General features: G+C 51.2%; 1 protein-coding gene across 12 annotated transcripts in view; it reads left to right on the top strand.

The window, feature by feature from the left end:
* Positions 1-13501, top strand: part of AGAP1 (ArfGAP with GTPase domain, ankyrin repeat and PH domain 1) — a 523790-nt gene that overhangs the window by 298875 nt on the left and 211414 nt on the right. The window lies entirely within an intron of this gene.

The raw sequence follows: 13501 nt of genomic DNA, 5'->3' as shown, positions 1-13501 counted from the left end.
TGTGTGTTTGTCAGTATAACTGGCTCATGCATTTTGTAAGGAACATTAACAAATTGATTTACATAGTGGCAAAGCAATCAAAAGAGTAAACTGAACAGCAAGCATCTAAAGCCCTTTAGCCGGTTTCTGAATGAAGCAAACTTTTGATGCTATAAATACTGTCATAAATTTCCTGTTACCTTAATTCTATGGTGAAGGTACAGTGATCAAAGCAATACTGATTGAGTAATAGTCAAAAGAGAGGTCTGTCGCAGGCGGCCCGGAGCCCTGGTGACGGTGGCCCGAGGAGTCGGCCAAGGAACAGCCCCGTGGGACGGGTGTGCAGGCCCCTGTGGGGCTCCTGGGATCACGCCAGAATGATGCTTCACGTTATAACAGCAAAGTGAATGTTCCAGCCAGCTTGCAGCAAGGTGCTCGGCCCGCAATTGGAAATTTGTCCATCATACCACATTTTTCTCTTCTTTCAAATTCTGAGATTTCAAACTATGCTGGTGCACATCCTGTTTTTAAGAGCAGACGTTTAAAATTAACCAGTTTAGACGGGTGATTCCAGAAGTTCAAGGCTCATCGCCTTTGCAGGGAGATGATGAAGGCAGCCCCCTGCCTCCCTGATAAGATGGCTGTTTGCATCCTAACAGCTCCAGAAGAATCAGGTCCTTTAGGGTTTTCTCCAAAGCTGCCTCCTTGGCTAGAGCCAAGGACAGAGAAATAGAAGCCAGGCAAGAGAGATGTGAGCACAGAGAGAAGGGAAGAGATGTACCAATGAACATGTATTTTCATGGTTACCTCTAAAACTGGAGGTCATGAACTGGAGAGTTAGTTCAAGGGTTTGGAGAATGGCTCAGGTTAAATATGATAACAGCATTACATTAGAAGGAAGGATGGAAGGCAGGACAGAAAGACAGACGGACTAGTGTTTAGTGAGCTGGAACATTTAAAGGATCAAAACACACAGTGCCGGCACGAGGCTTGACACTGACATTCGGGAGCAGTGTCCGGAAGCCAAAACCTGAGGTTTGGAGTGAGACCCTCTACCAGCGGGGGACCTTACGTGGTGGTGGCAAAGCCATTTCACAAAGCTGTGATGTTTAAATGTTTAACTGACAGCTGAGACATCTGATGAATGCCGTTAAATGGTACTCTCGATCAAGGCAGAAAGCCATTGGTAACTATTTGCCTTCAAAATAATTTTGTTAAAAAGTGAAAAAGATACTGTGGGCTGTAGCATTTCATGCAGTGGGATTAGGAAGAATCAGAGTCATACTTTCTGAAATAGTCATTCTTTCTTACAATTTTTCCCATGCATAAGTTTTCTCCATGTTCAGAAAACTTTTAAATAGTTTCAAAATACTGTGAGATGATTAAATTAACTACAAATAATTTCAGGTGCCATTTGCTGACCATGTGTGTTAGCCACTATCACTAGTTACAAAAGAGACTGATTTGTAGGAGATACAGTCTAGAAACTCACAAGCTAGCGAGAAAGCCAGGCTATCTCAGTAACTAAAGTAGGTATCAGACTCAGCCAGGTGCTGCAACAGGAAGGAGCAGGGGAACCAGGTGGGAGCATTCAGTCTGGGTCTGCAGTTCACCTGCTCCGTCCTCAGCTTTTGAGTGTTTGCCGCAGATGACATTTCATGAACAGCAGCCTTTTCTCTTGGAGCCTAAGTGATTAAAAACTTTCTTTAAAAAAAACATAAATTAGAAGCGAACACAATTTTTTGGACTTAAGTGAAAATTGAATTTCTAAGGCTCTGGTTCAATTTTGCTTCTCAATAATTTAAGTGTGAGATATAAAGTCATTCTTTAAGCTATCTCTAGTGAACAGAGAGTTATTCAAGAGATAAGTTGTTGGTGTTTTGGTATTTAGCAAATTATGTTGGATATTTAATGTGACAGAGGTCTAGATGTCAGAAGACATGCACATGGTATTTCTTTCCCTGGGGACTTTGCATTGAGTATGAGGCGGTCTTTGTTTAAAAAGCTTAATAAACAATAGGGTGAGCTTGAAATAAAGAATCTGAGAACACAAGGCAGCTCTTTTCCATTTAAATATTGCAAGAGAGACTCCAAAAAGCCTTTGTACTAGTGGCTTTCAATCATGGAGGGACGTCCGTGTGTGTCTGTGTGCACACATACAGAGACACACATACACTTTGTGGAGGTTAAGATTCGTTTGCTCTGAGTTGAGTCTGGTTACCGATTCTCTAGGTTCTTGTCAGCCAAAGATAGTTCAGCAGGGTCCCCTGGACAGCTTCTAAAGCCCAAACAGTGCCGGGGGAGCCGGACCCCAGGCTTGTGAATCAGCTCTCGTGGGAGGGGAGGTTTGTTTCAAATCAGTTTTCCAGTGGTTCTCATCCCACCCCTTTCAGCACCACTTTGGGCACACCTCATTTTATTGCACCTGGCTTTATTACACTTCACAGATACTGCATGTTTTACAGATTGAAGGTCTGTGGTAACCCTACATTGAGCAAGTCCACTCATTCCATTTTCCCAAAAGCATTTGCTCACTTTGTGTCTCTATGTCACATTTTGGTAATATTCAAAATATTTCAAATGTTTTCATTATTATTATGTTTGACTCACTGAAAACTCGATAATGGTTAGCAGTTTTTAGCAGTAAAGTATTTTTAAATTAAGGTTTGCCCATTGTTTTTTAGACATAAAGCTGTTGCTCACTAATAGACTGCAGTATAGTGTAAACATAACCTCCGAATGCACTGGGAAGGCAAAAACTTCATTCGACTCACTTTATTGCAGTGTTTACTTTATCTGGGTGGTCTGCAACGGAACCCGCGCTCCTCTAGGGCATGCCTGTACTCAGGGGAAGCTTCTGCAAAGGTAACGGAGGCTGCTGGTTGCCTCCTGTCTGGCAGTCAGATAAGAGTCTGGGTATTTGTGCTTTCACACATGAAATGATTCCTTATTTGCAGATTATCATCATTTGAAGACATTTTTGTAGCTTGATTTCCACTCAGAAATAGATGTCACCAACACAGGATGAGAGAAACTTATAAAGAATTATGAACTTCTTTTTAAAATGAGAAAGTCAATGAAGGGAGGCAGCATAACCAGAAAAGGGGAAAATTAAAATCTGAAATAATTTATGAGCAAAATAATCTTCCAGCTAAGAGTATATTAGCTGTTTACTCAAAACATCTGAGAGGAATGTTTGTAATCAGATCGCACTGTGCTCCTTGGGGAGCTCGCTGTCTGCCTGCAGCCTGGGGGTTTAGCTCTTCTCCTCCTGGACGTACAGTGAGGTGAGCATCAGGCAGATTCCCCAGGGCTGACACATCTGTGTCATTCTGATGGCTTCAGCGATTGCGATCATCGCGTGAGTCGAGAAGGGGCTCAGAGACCTGGCACAGTGACAGTTGTGGAGGGAGAGAGGGGATAACTACTGTTCCTCTGCCATATTCTCTCCTTTGCCCAGAAGGAGTTGAAAGCATCCCCTCTCTCTTCTGGCCTCTTTCTCATCTCCTTTTCTAATTCCCCTCTTCGGAAGCTTTGCAGCCTGATGGGCCAAAACTCAGCAGTCCCCGGCCTGGGATTTGCTAGAAGTATTCAGACATGATCTGCTTCAGCATTGCCATTCTGGCTGCAGGATGAAGGCTGGGCCAGAGGGACCAGATGCCCAGTTAGGAGGAAGTAGTCAGAGCTGTTATCCAAGTTATCAAGTGTCTGGTGGGCAGGTCTTGGCCGCAGGAGGGAGGGAAGAGGACATACCTGGGAGATTTTACGTAAGTAGAATGGACAGGACCAGTGGGTTGGTTGGATAGGAGGATGAAGGAGAAAGGAAGAAGGGACAGTGCTGAGATGTCTGGCTTGGTAACTTCACAGAGGTGGTCCAGTCAAAGGATGAGGAGCAGAACGGGGGATGGAAGCACGGAAAAAGCATCGAGTGTGGTTCGAGACCCCCTACCCTTGTGGAATAGCCAAAGCAAGCCAGTTGGTGGGTGTATTTATAGATGAGGGAAGTCTGGGCCGATTGAGGATCATTAATGTAGACATGGTGATTGATGACATCAGAGTACACAAGATCAAGGACTTGCACAGAATGGGAAGGGGGGGTGCTGGGATGGCGTATGGGGACACGAGGGTTACGAGGATGGGCAAATGGCGAGGAGCGCTTGGAGAAGACTGAGCAACAGGACCAGAGAAGCAAGAGGAAAGCTGAGACTGTGTCCTCATAGGGGAAACACCTTGGCTTTTAAAAGAGGGAGATAGAATAGGAAAAGGACTAAAGGGTCCACTCGTTCAGGGACAGCAAGGTTACTGGTATCAGTGAAGCGGTGGAGAGAAGCTAGAATACAGGCCGTTGGGTAACGAGCAGGCTGGGAAGATGGGGACAGTGAATGCAGACCCCACTCACAGGGGGCCTGGCTGTGGGGAGAGAAAGGCAGGGCTGCAGTCACTGATTAACACGTGACACTAAATAGGGCTGCGACAAACCGTTGTCAGTTCCTGTTTGGTAGGAAGTTACCAATAGTCTCATTCATTAAGAAACCCTTGAATAGACGTGCATTTATGTTTAGAATAGCTCCTTGCTTATGATTTATCAATCTGTAAGTAAATACCGTTGTTTACCAAGCACTTCCCGCCGCTGGGCATTGTGAATGGGATGCTGTGACTTCCTACCACAGGCCGGAGCCTTCGACAGCTCTGAATTTCTCATCTTCTGTGCTGCTGAGAAAATGAATTTCCAGCATACGTCCCTTCTCGGACTCATCCCGGTCATTCCCTCACGATTTCCTGGTTCCTCACCCGCGTGCCCACCACTCTCTTCCTTCCTCACAAGCTCCGGGTGCCGCTTCCTTCCATTCTAACTTGTGTAGTGCCACTTGCACACTCATCAGGGGGTTAAAGAACTTTGAGCACTGAGTTAAGAAGCATCTCCATGGCTAAAAGAAATCTTTTTACGACTCCACAATGGTGCCTGGACACTACAAACCCGCTTCCCCAGGGTACCCGCTCCCTGGCAGGAGCTCACCCCACGGTCGGCCCTTCTCTGTCTCATGGCTCAGGAGCGAAGACTAGCTGTCCACGGGTGTGCCAGCCAGGCCAGCCCACAGCCGCTGCAGCTCGAAGCTGGCTCAGGGTGCTTCCCTCCGGGCAGAGCACAGACCAGACCGAGGGCTCCGTACGCAGAGTTCAGAGACCCGAGAATGCGGGGGGGGGGGGGGCGGGGGGGGGGAGTTCATCTACGTTTCTACTCACCTCGGCTGAAACAGCATTCCCATCAAGTCGGAGTATAGGCAGCAGCCCACAGCGGCCATCCCAGGGTCTGGGACTGTCACCCCCAGAAATCCAGGGTGTTTGCCTTCACGTGGCAGTTGTCACAGGTCACCGCTCAGGTTGCTTACACTCTCACTGCTTGGACGTAGGGCAGGTATTCGGTCTGCAGCAAGTCCCCACTGGCATGTTGCTCACTCTGTCTACCGCAGGTGTTTCTAGTTTGGTTGCTGTATTTCAGTTTAGTTGGTTCTTTTGTATTCCTACCAACTTAAAGACACCGTTCTTAGAAGGGATCCTTTGGGAAGCAGCAAAGGCGACCCACCCGTGGCCCACCTCCCCGCGGGTTGTGCTTTCCCAGCCTGTCGGTGCTGTAAGCCGAAAACGTTTTCATCTCCTATATAAAGTTTAATGTGAAATTAGGGACCCAGGTCCTCAGAACTGAGTGGAGGTATTTGGTGGAGCCTCGTTGTCATCCCCCTTCTCCGTTACTCCCTGTGGGTCCTTCAAGGCCAAGTGAGCCTAGCCACTGCTGATGCCCCCAGCCTCCCACCTGCTCGACCAGCACCTTCGGGACGAGAGCAGCCTGGGGGACACCCCAGCTCTCGCCCCGTCACCTCCAGCCCCTGTCTCACCGTCCTCTTGTCTTTGCTCTTGCCCCTGGGCTGCCTCTCTCCGTTTCCTCCTCTGTCTGTCTGCTCTTCCTGCCTGTCGTTTCCTTGAGGACATTTCAGAGCTGCTTGCATCCCCGCCGCCGCTTCGGCATCCTCCCCTTCCTTGCGACTCAGCGGGGACCAGCCCTGCTCCCCAGGGCACCTGTGCTTTTGGAGCCCATGAGTGACATTCCTGTTTCCAAGAAAGCAATACCCCCTTCTTCCTCTTGCAGCTTGGCATCTCTCTGGCAGGTGACGCTGGTGAAGCTCTTCCCTGGGCATCCTGCAGAGCCTCGTCTTGGCTGGCAGCGCCTGCTCCTTTCTCACCAGCACGCACTCCATCATCTCTGTGCTGCCAGCTCTTGGTGTCTCTCTGCTCTGAATCAAGGTCTCAGTTTTTAAGCCCACCTACTCCCCCAGACCCTTAGCCTTTGAGATCTTGATCTCACTGGCACAGTTCCCCGTGTGGATGGTGTGGACTTGGGTTGCTTGTGGCCTAATGAATAAAAACTTTAATGCCGGAGTTGCAGGCACAGAGCCTTAAGGGGGCCACCCAGGCGCTTTTGATGAGTGCGTTGTGGGGTCAGGGTTTGGTCCACCAACTGGGCAGCTTTTCCACTTAGGAGCCTCTGTCACTCCTTTCCACACTCCCCTTACTCTGTGGCCCTTGTTCCCAAGTGGTCCTGGGTTTTAAAGGAAGCCAGAAATCTGGGTTAGCATATCAGATCTTGTCATTTTTAAATGTTGAAGCTGATTGCAAAGAATAGCAGAATGTCAAGAACTCAGAGGGGCCGATGTAAACACTGCTACACAGAAGGGCCTGCCGCCAGGATGGGATCTCAGCTCCAGGCCCCTGCCCGCCTTCCCAGGGGTCTCACACGTCTCAGCGTTCCAGGCCCGGCTTCCCTGTCTCCGTCCTGCCCCGGCTTCTGTCCCAACCATGCCCCACCGTGTCTCTGGGCATCAGAGCTGCGCAGTCGCTGTGTCTCTGCACCAGCTGTTTATCACCCACCACTCCTCCATGCAGCTCACCCTACTGGTCCAAGGTGCTGTCTCCCCCTAGAAGCCTTCCTGGCGTTCCTCTCTTCTGTGCCCCAGGCCTGAATGCCCGGAGTGGCCTTCTGCATACAGACACCGTGGCACTTGTCACAGTGGGCAGTGATGGTTTATCGTCTTCTCGGCCTCCCGCTCTAGGCTGTGCTTTCTGTTTGGGTGGCAGTTAGATCTTAAGTGTTTGGGGTGTCAGGGCCTAGTTGGGACCTAGCCTGGCACCTGGGCTCTGTTGTCAAACAGTCAACAAGGTGGCCTCCAAGTTATGGGGCCTTTGTTACACCAGGCAGCTTACTGAGCAGGAATAGAAATGTGTACCAGGCTCGGGCTTATTCTCAAGAGCCAGGCATGTTGGGAACCTCGGGCCACCAGCCACCTTGGCTGTCCCAGGATCTCAGGAGAGGGGCCAGCAGGGAGTGCAGGGGTGACCGGCAGAGCCTTAGCCACATCCTGAGGCTGATTCTGTGGTCAGTCCAGCTCGGATCACATGATGTGTTCACCCAGAGCCAAGGCAGACTCCATGCCTGCTCTGTGAACGCAGGTACTTGCAGACATGGATGCAGGAAAGCGTGCTGTCCCCCGACACGCAGCAGCTAATGGCTTGTGCTGATGCCCCGCAAGTTGGGCAGACCCTCAGCCGGAGCTTCTTGGGGACGCCCTGTCCCCAGTCTCAGGCTCACTTCCCAGCCCTCCTGAGCCCCTGAGTCTGCTTGTCTTTGCAGCTCTCTCAGCAACTTTCATGAAGTCATCCAAGCCAGGAACCTGGGACAACACCTCGTCTTGTATATTGACCTTCCCCACCCATTCCCTGCCCACTTTCTGTCCTAAAGCCTGTCCAGTCCACACCCTCTGCAGAAGGCCTGCTCTGTGGCACTCGCCCCACCCTGGTGCTCCTGGGCACACCTGAGATGAGCACCGGTCAGCAATACTGAAGGGAGTTAACACCTCGGGCAGGACTGACGCAGCCTGCCAGGTGATCCGTGGCTGGCATCTGGGAACTTGGATTGGGGGGAGGGCTCCCAGCATCCCCTGAGCTGATAAGAGCAGCTTACTATGTCCACACTGTTTGTGCAAACAGCAAGGTTTATGCTGAACCCCAGCTTCCCCCCGGGAGTCTGGGATTTGGGTTCGTGCCAGGCGGAGGGTGCCTGTGTGACCAGCCCCCAGGACAAGCCCTGGGTGCGAGGCCCGGTGAGTGTCCCTGGTGGGCCACATCCCACACGTGTTGTCCCAGCTTGCCAGGGGAGAAGTTAAGCGTGTCCCATGTGACTGCACAGGGAGAGGACTTCTGGAAGCACGTGCCTGGTCCCCCTGGGACTCCCCCTGTGTGCCCTCCCCTTTGACTGTGCTCTGCGTCCTCACGCGGTGACAGGCTACGGCATCCTCTTAAACACTTTACTGAATGGTTGGAAATTTGGACCTAGTCTCAGTGGAGAAAGAGATTTTTAAAGAAAGCCATTTATAAGTTCTTACCCTGGAGTTCATAGACCCCCCGCAGCCCAGACAGGGCATAGAGTGGGTGTGCCCATCTTCTCAGGAGAGGTTCTGCAGTTCTCCAGGGGCTGTGCCCTCCCTGCCCACCCCCGGCAGGTAAGAACCATGGGTAGGTTGATGTTCCCTGGGTTGAACATGTTCAGCAAAACAATAGGAGGCTCTCGCAGAGGCCACCTGGGACTCAGGGACGTTTTGCGTCTGGGGTCGGAAGGAGGGGCACCTCATGGGTGCTCAGGTCTTGAGAATGGGTACCTGTGAGGGCCAGAGGTCTGTTAGCAGGAACGGAAGCCGAGGAAGGAAAGATGGTTCAGGCTGCCTCTCAGCCTTTTGTCTGAGTTAAGGGAAAAGACGAATTCCTGCAGAAAAGTCCTTACTTCGAAACGGAATTTGGAGCTGAAAACCGCTGGGTGATCGTTTCTGTTCTGAGTGTGGCCGTTCTGGCTGTTCACGATCCCAAGCTCGGAACCCTGTTCCCATTCACACGACTCTTGCTTCCAGTTTTGTCCAAAGGAAAGTGATTCACCACAGAAATGGTGTTGCACGGTGTACACACTCATTAGTGAATTCATAAGTGACGTGGGCCTCCTCATAAATCATTTAGTTTGAAGTCCATTCTCTATGGAAAATTACACCTTTGAGAAGATATGACAGGGTTAAAATGAATCAAATTTATCCTAAAACTCTGCTAACCATGGTAATTGAATCTGTCATTTTATCAAATAAAGAATATTCTCAATATTTGTGAATGCTCATGACTCAAGTATACAGCTCCCTGTACTAAAGGGATCCTTTCTGGGCCCCCAGTTGTTCTCCTAGACCCTGACGTGCACCCTTCTGCTTGGCTTGTAGAGCCGGTGACTCACACGCTACGCCGGACCTGTTGTGTGTCGCCCAAGGGGCAGCCCGAGCCAAGCGACCCTAGAGCTCCCCTGTTTGTTCTCCCACACAGGGCAGAATCCCCACGAGATCACCTTGTTCCCAGCATACATTTTGCATCATCCCTGTGAGAAACTCAAGTTTGCCAAGTGGCCTTTAAAGTTCATCCCCACTCTGGGATCACAAGGTCGCACAGTTTCACAGTAGGGCCAGTACAGTGGTGGGTGGGTGGGAAAAGGGGTGTTAAAACCTTCAGCATGAAACGGTGCCTGCTTGGTCCTGCCAGAACTGCTCGCTGGCACGGGGCCTCATCAGGGGGCAGCCGTGCCATCACGCCTCCCAGCACAGCGCCCGGGACAGTCTGCACCTTACCGTGAGTAACGGATGAAGTCACAGTCTTAGGCAGAGAGCATCGTTCCAGTAGCTGTAGCTCTTACCCTCCTGTGCTATAGCAGAGTGTGCTTAGAGAAGGAGGACAATGATTATTGTCTCAACAAGGATCTGGATTTAGCAAAAAGAAATAATTCACAATGGAAGTGTCCACTGATTGGGCTGGCCATGATGAGATCATTACTCACGAGAATAATACCAGTAATATAGCTCACTTTAAGGTGCTCGTTGCAAGGTTCTTTTATATTTTCCGGATCCTACTTATGTGTGTCCGAGTGTACGGTTGCACATAGCACACAGATAAAGTCTCCCTAGTCCCCTTAAGAAACAGAATGAGCGAGAACACACAGTTGCATCTTAATAATTTATTTCTTTAACTTTTTTTTCTCAGCCTGTAACTGCTTGGCGGAGTTTCTCTCCTTGGGACTCTTAATGGTTTTCCAGTATTGGAGAGGGTCTTAAGAGTCGTATCCGGGACTAATTTCTCCTCATCTCTCGCCTCCCCCAGCGTTTGGGGTCTTTGTGGACTGAGCCCCCTGTTCGTACGTGTGCTTTGGAGGTCTCCTGGCCATGGTGTTCCTTAAAGCTCTAAGTGAAAATGACTTTGTTCCATGGCGCTATGTTAAATTGGCTAGTTAATTCTGGTGTTATTTACCCTGTAATTCATTAGTTTCACTCCACCATTGGCAGCTGACAGGCTGTAATTTCACGCCTTGCAATAAAAGATGTCTCATAATCTGCTTCATTTAGCAGCAAGAGAATTTAATGAAATTAACTGCAGTCCTAATTATGCCAGTGAATACTAAAGACCGCCATCAAGTTTTCTCAGAAAAAGGACGAGGTCCACCTCGTGAAGGATTCAGAATATAATTTCCTGGGAAAAGTTGTAAATGCCTTCCTTCTATTGGCCAACAAGGGCCAATCATGACCACACATATGACTATAATTAACTGGCTTTTCTCTGAATATCTCTCCAAGTATTCATCATTTCCAGTCAAATTTAAAACTGATCTGTCTGCAGGAGTGGTGGTGGTGATGTAAACAGGCTGACATTGCCGTTTCCCTCAGGGCTTCCGCGCCGTGGTCCACGAAGTAGGTTTGTGTACATCACCACCAGGTAGCAGGTGTTCAGTGTGTGACGGCCCCCGAATTGCTGAGCACCCAGTACCACCCCCTTGTCCTGCCCTGCCCCTCCAGGCTCAGCCTCTACCTGTGGCCTGTGGGGAGACCGCCCAGCCCGCATCATTACCTGTCAGGCCCAGAGTCTCTGCCTCACCTGACCACTCACCTGCGCTCCTCTAGGATGCTCAGTCTTTCCCTGCTTCCCTCTCCACCTCCTCCCTGCCACGGGGGCGAAGAAGGCGTGTTCTTGGCACCCAAATGCCAGGCCCTCTTTATTCCTTGTGCTCTGCCTGTGCCTGCACACCTTTTCCACTCCTGCCTTCGATTCCCAAGTCGATCACCTTTGCTGGCTTCTCCCCTTCAGAGGAGGAAGAGGAAAGGGCAGAAAGCCACACACATATTCAGGGAGGGCCCGGGTTCGGTGCCACGCACATGTCTCCGCTCCTGCCTGCCACGGTGGCCCCCTGAGCTGCTGCCATCCTCGGCTGCACCCTCGTACGATGCAGGATAACAAGCATGCCATGGGTCCTGACGTGACCGTGAAGCAAACCCAGATGGCTGCACGGGTGCCAAGGCATGGCAGCTCATGAAGGTAGGGCCGCACATTCTCACCCCGGGGGGAAGCAATTCAGACACTGTGCCGAGACATTCTCTGTTATATTTAAGGGTGGAGAAACATCAGTTGCCACAGTTAACTGCTCCCTCTCTTCCTAATGTTACTTTAGGTGACGTTTCTCATGTTCTGACAGTAACCACCTGCCCGGGGCCCTCCGCCTGGCTTCCTCAGGCCCAACACATGTGTGTGTGTGTGGGTGCCACACAGAACTCTCTGTGTCACAAGCCGGCTCGTGTGTGCGATGGCAGTGAGGTCATTCTAGGCAGCTTTGACTTCAGAGGCCACATTTGAAGATGGCAGTGAGGCCCTTTACCTGAGGGGGGCTCTGTAGAGAAACCCTCCAGACAGCTTGGGATAGCTGCTGCCTATTCTTGAGAAAGTAGCTGCTTTGCAGAGAATATTCATGTTCATGGCCATTCGTAGTCTTCAGGCTGCCCCACACGGTGGGTGTTAGGCGTCACGGACATTTCACGCGAGCAGAAGCCACCCTGGCCCTCGCCCGCACATGAGAGGTCCTTTCTAGGGCATCTGTGGGCAGGGGTGACCGCCTGCCCAGGGATGGTAGGCAAGTCCTTGGCAGGGCTGGGCCCTCACTCAGGGTCTTGACTGCACACAGCCTAACTGTGGACCGTGTCCTCTTCACACACACCCTCTGAAGGGTTGGCATTCACGGGACTCTCCCATGTCCAGGGCACCCGGTCCCTGGGTGGCGTCGCAGCTGGTGGCCTGGGCCTGGCAGCCAAACTTTCCAGGATCTCTGAGCCCATGGCATGGCGTGGGACCCTGGGAGCCAGGGGTACTCAGACGCATCCTCAGCCCATGGGTGCTGAGCATCTGTGCAAGCATCTGCTGGGTGCCCCAGCTGCTCTTCACAGCCAGGAGGGGAAGGTGTCCTTGTGCGCTGTGGGGCTCAGCCTGGGCAGGGCAGAAGCTTCCAGGCCTCATTCCCCACCATCAAGCCCCTTCCCTTAAGCTTTGCCCCTACCCGGCACCAGTGAGGTGCGGGTTTTGGGGATATTTAATTCAAGGTGTGCTGTCTGCTGGCTGTGGCCTTGCTAACAGTGTCCCTTGGCCTCCCATCTTCGAGCATTTGCATCCGGTGCCAGGGTGTTGGGGGCAGTGTGCACTGGACTGTCTGTGTGCGTGGGGCTCTGAACCCCTGGCAGCCCCAGTGCCCATCCGGGAGTTCCCGGGAGGTGGTCGTGCACACGCAGGATTCGTAAAAGGGACAAGGGACGAGGGGAAGGGAAGCGCTCCTGACTGCCCTCAGCAGAAATAAGGGGTGGAGGGATGCCGGGGGCCTCCTGTACAGGAAGAAGGCACCGCGTGTTTGGACGCACACCAGTATGTCTCATCTGCAGTGTGCCAGAGGTAATTTTGGCGATGAGCAGTAAGGAAACCTGAAGTATTTCTCTCCCGGACCCTCCCAGCTTATTAAAAGAACTTATAGACATGAAAATACATTAAAGTGGGCAAAGCGGAGAGGGTGAAAGAGATTAACAGCCTCTGCTGAATAGAGCCCATTGATGAGCCGGGCCTGAGCGCCGCGGCTGGCGCTGAAACAGGTGTGAGGCGCTAGGGAAGGAGGTCAGGCCTGTCCAGAGCCTGGAGGGGAAATGGGAATTCATATTTAAAATACCAAACGGCTGTGGGCTGGGGTGGGCCCTTCTTCTGGTTAGGGGAGATTTACTTGGGAACGGGAAGCACCACACTGCGCCCCTTACTCAGTTTTAGCACCCACGTTAGAAGATCCACTTAAAATGCACCGCCCTGGAAAGGGACGTGTGTGTATAATGTCTATTGTCTGGTGCCCGGGGGTTGCTTTTCAATGCCCGGGCCCCACGTGGGAGCAGGGCCCTCCTGGCGTGCGGCAGAAGGGGCCTGGCTGCAAGCGGGGACCCAACCGGGCCAGCTTTGACGAGCGCCTGACAGGTACGGGTGCCTTTGGAGATCTTTTTAGGAAATTGGGTGTTAGCAAGTATAAATCGAAGCCAGCCTGCTGTGTGTGTATATGTGTAAGAGAAAGTTAGCCGTCAGTCAAGTTTTATCTCTTAATGAATAG

This window comes from Manis pentadactyla, chromosome 6 (genome assembly GCF_030020395.1).
Source record: "Manis pentadactyla isolate mManPen7 chromosome 6, mManPen7.hap1, whole genome shotgun sequence".
Taxonomy (NCBI): domain Eukaryota; kingdom Metazoa; phylum Chordata; class Mammalia; order Pholidota; family Manidae; genus Manis; species Manis pentadactyla.
This window is presented reverse-complemented; position numbering and strand designations above follow the sequence as displayed.